At 31.8% G+C, this 4844-nt stretch overlaps 1 pseudogene; it reads right to left on the bottom strand.

Moving 5' to 3' along the window:
• Nucleotides 1–2878: 2878 nt before the first annotated feature.
• Nucleotides 2879–4192, bottom strand: LOC104808669 (annotated as a pseudogene).
• Between the last annotated feature and the right edge of the window lie 652 nt (nucleotides 4193–4844).

The raw sequence follows: 4844 nt of genomic DNA, 5'->3' as shown, positions 1-4844 counted from the left end.
CCTCCGTATCGGAATCAGACAAATTTGTAAAGAAATAAATTTATATAAAAAAAATATTTTATTTTAATCTCTGTTTTCCTGAAAACGTCAAAGCTAATCCACGTGTCCTTCGGAGTTGACCAATCCAGCTAATTAGTCACGTGGGCTTATGACCCAAAGAGTACAAGATATATTTCTGAGATTGGCTTTTGGGCCCACTAAAGGCCCATTCGAGTTTTGAGAACGGCCCACAATTAAACAACAAGGCCGCGAGGGAACGTTCAAAAAGACAAATTAATATATGCGATTATATTATTTTTTTTTGTTAATTAATATATGCGATTATATTGTATTTCGAAAATAGGTATTAGTCAATCGACAATTACCTGATATCACATTGTACGTTGTTCTTATTATAGACAAATGAAGAAGTTAATAGAATCACTAATCTCATAAATAAAATAACTTATAATATAACAAAAATTAAAACTATATAGGAAATATAGTAATATATGCTCCACGCACAAGTACTGTATAAAGATAAAATTGATGAGAATGAGATGCCCATTGGGATTCCACGCCGAAGGGATAGAACAGTATCCTCATCTTTAACCGACAAAGAGAAAGATATAATAAAAACAATTTGGAATATATAATTAATTAATTAATTATCTTCTTTTTGTGTTTTTGTGGAGAGAATGGGATTTTAAATAAACCAAATGAAGCTCGCTTTTGTAAAAGATGATTTTGACCACTTAATTTTTTTTTTTTTTACATATGAAAAAAAATAAGAATCAAAATTGGAATCATAAAAGGACAAAAAATAAAAGAAAAAGGAAAATTCAGCAGATGTTTGATTTTTTTTATTTTATTTTTTTGTTACGAGCATCGGTCTACCTAGGGATGGAGCTTTTAGGTTTAGCTTCGATTTTTTATTGCCGATAATTTTATTAATACACGACACTTTTTTTAGTGGAGAGATTTTTTTTTTCTTTCTAAGTTTCACAAAATAAACATATATACTTTAAATTTCAGGATTTTTTTTTCATTTATACACTAATTTTTTTCTATCCTTTAATTTTCCTATAAGTGTCGAGAATATGACTTATTATGGATTAAATCCAAAATTAGAAGGAAAAAAATAAGACTTTTAGTAATTCTCTTTCTTGGACCAATAAAATGCAAAAGCATAACGAACAAAGGAGGAGTTATTTTCCTGTAATTCCTTTAATTCTTTTTTTGGGAACAATATTCACCATTTTGCAAAAAAAAAAAAAAAAAGAAGAAGATATATTCCAAATTCGTTATGCCATTCTCACATTGGGAGAAAAATTTTATAAAAAAAAAACACAGAAGAGAATAATATTAACGAGCTAAGGGTATTTCAAATGAACAATCACAACCATCGATGCGTTATCGTTTTCTCTACTTTTGTCTATTCATTGCATAAATGTGGACCGCCTTAAACTTTATTTTTTTTTCTTTTTCTTCATTAGCATTTTGTTACATTTATCTATAAAATATTGCACGACTTGTCCCAAGTTCCGTATTCGAATCCGGGTGTGGGGAAAAGGGTATTACCATTATAATTGCGGTTACACAGATTATTTTTAGACCATAAAAAATATAGTTGGATCAAAAACTCGTAGAATTTATTAGATAACAAAAAAATATAAAATATATAAAATAAAAATTCTAAAAAAATTTAACTTTTTAATTTTGATAAAAAATACCAAATTTTTTTATTTTTTAAATAAAAATTAAACTTTTTAATTTGTCAAAAAAATAATTAACTTTTCTACTATTCTCAAAATAAATAAATGAACTTACATGATATAAAAAAATACAAACACGTCAAATTATTATAGTTAGTATATTTTTTACAATTATATATGGTTTATATATTTTTTAAATCATTTAAAAATTTAGTATTTTTTTGACGATCGCATAAAAGTTTATGTATTTTTTGGATCATTTTAAAAATTTAGTATTTTTTAAACTCATTTAAAATATTTAATATTTATTTGAAAAAAACAAAAGTTCGGTATTTTTCAGTCAAAATTGTAAAGTTTAAATGTTTTTTGGGATTTTTCTATATATATATATAAATAATAAATTAAATTAAATTAAAGAACTTGTTGTACGAAATGTCTTAAGTCCCATTATATACGGTTTATGCGACCCACCTCCCCCACACGCTTCCTCTCTCTGTACGGAAAAAACAAAATCCAAAAGCGTTGACTTGTCACTTCCATCCCCCTTAGCTGTACGGCTCCTTCCACTCTTCCATGTGTTGTTATTGGATGCTTCCCTTTGCCAACCCAAACAATATTCCTCGTGGAATTTTTCTAAATTTTCACGTATCTTATAATCTCTAAATCCGTGTATATATATATATATATATTTGATTTGGTGACCAAATATGATATGATAATTTGATATTTAGAAGAGTATTTGTGACTAGATTGATTCTATTTGCTCACGATGCCGATTAGCATTTTCATTTGTCTATATGTCTTCAACCAAATTTAATACATCATATTTTTATGCTTTTATTTCTATTTTTTCCGTTATGCTATGATTGGAGGTTTTCCTTTTTTGGGAATATGAGTATATAGGTAGTATCTACAAGATATTAGATATAACAAGATGTATGTATATATATGTATATATATAAGATCTACGTATAAAGTGACGTTACAAAAAAAAACACATTAAAAAGTGACGAGAATAGAAATTGTAACATATATATATATATATATATATATATATATATATCAAATTTTGAATTAAAGATTACATCGTCTTTGTTTTTACGTGATGAAAAGAAACTCGATCGAGTTTTGTCGAGAACTTGGTTTATATATATATATAGGAAATATACAAGTGAATACAAATATACAAAAAAAGGGCGCCACACCGAAAGATATACACGTATTCTTGATTATCACACCGTAATAAGTTGTGTAATCATTTACAATATTTTATTAAACCCTTTCTTATCATCACAAGTCCATCTATATCATATTGTGGGCCCTACTCTCCCCACATGCGCCGCCGGGGAAAGGGTACTTTCCGGCAACACCACGGTGGTCAAAGGGTTCTCCTCGGGCAGAAGAAACTTGTTAATAATCCTCGTACTTGGTCTCGCCACTAGATTCTCCCAAGCCTCGTCAGCGTCGTTCCCATGTCTTAGGAACACTTCGGTGGCATCAATACGATGCATGCACGAGTTCCAGTTCTTGTACAACCTGTGAATCTTCTGTAGCTGCCGACAAGCTAAGATCTCTGTGTTCTGTTTTATGTTCTTGACCGCTAGATCAAGCATCTTCCTCTGCGTTCCACGGTCAACAAGAGATTCCATACGTAAGTATTGGTCAAGCTCAGGGACCCCGATGGCACGGCGTATTCCTACCGAATAATCTGCTTTCGGGTCGTACATTTTCCTAACTTCTTGGACCAAACCCGCCTCCATCATCCGATCAACACGTCTCGATATAAACGAGTTGAGTACGGGTAAAGAAACATCGACCCAGATGAAGCAACATTGGTAGTTTCGCAAGAACTCAGTGGATTGAGACACAAGAGCTTCGATGTACGAGTTTGACCCGCCTGCTACGATCGGAAGCTTGTCCTTGGCGACAATGGAGGAGATTACTTGCGATGCAAGGCAGCGGAAATCGAAGGAAGTGAAGCTTGCGTTAGGGTCTATTATTCCCAACATGTGGTGCATTCTTGTGGAGTGACTTTGTTGGTCGCGACATGGAGGCCCTCGTGGAGTTGGATCTTGTCGGAATTGATGATTTCTGCCGGAAAACGAGTGGCGAGATCGACGGCAAGGCGGGATTTGCCGGTGCCGGTGGCTCCCATGACGAAGACGACTTTGTCTTTGGGACGGAGAAATGGAACGTCGATGCCGAATTTGCCCTTGAAGCTCAAGATTGGTTGCACTTGCTTGAGAGAAGAAAGTGAGAATTTCATTGCGATTATACCGAAATCTCTTCAAGAATTGAAGAAAAAATATTAATGTTTTGGAAAAATATCTTCTCGGACCACAACTTGATGTGTGTATATGCGGCGAGTAGTGTGTCCAAACACTTTGTTTCTTTTGTGATCTTATGTATGCGGAGAAAGACTGAAAGACGTATATATAGAAAGAAAGCAGAATCAGAGAGAGAGAGAGAGAGAGAGAGAGAGAGAGAGAGAGAGAGAGAGAGAGAGAGAATAAAAATTTGGGGATGAAATGATGAGCAGAGAAGAAATGCTGAGTATAATTTTCTATGTATAACGGACCTATATATACACATCTTTTGTGATAGCCATATGCTATAATATATATATATATAGATGTGTATTGAGAGAGAGATGATGTGTGTATATAATAGAATATTAAGCACTTGTGGGAGAAGATTATTGAGTTTTTGTTCTTTTTATATTTTCGGTGGACTATGTACACGTCCAACCATTATGAAAAATACCATTACTTTGCTATTTTGATTTCAAGGTATACCCTTCTTCACCTATAATCACATATGACCAAGATTAAATTTCTGGTCACATGGATCACATGGTCACAGTTGGAGAAGGGTATGTCTTGAAATAAAAATAGCAAATGGAGGGTATTTTTGATATAATGCCCTCTTGTTCTGATTTTTCTAATGCATAATTAGTAACATGGGATAAATAGTTGAGTGAAATTAAATTTTTTAATAGTTAATTAAACTCAAATCATTTAGTTATGTGAATTCAAACTTTATAAATTCATTTTTTTATTTTATTAACTATTTCAAATTTCCAAACTTAGTTTTTAAACATTTATAAACTACTCTTGAAATTTATTAAACTCATATTTAAACACCATAAAT

This window comes from Tarenaya hassleriana, unplaced genomic scaffold (assembly GCF_000463585.1).
Source record: "Tarenaya hassleriana unplaced genomic scaffold, ASM46358v1 Cleome15, whole genome shotgun sequence".
NCBI lineage: Eukaryota > Viridiplantae > Streptophyta > Magnoliopsida > Brassicales > Cleomaceae > Tarenaya > Tarenaya hassleriana.
Note: the sequence above shows the minus strand (reverse complement) of the source record. Positions and strands in the feature narration are given on the sequence as shown.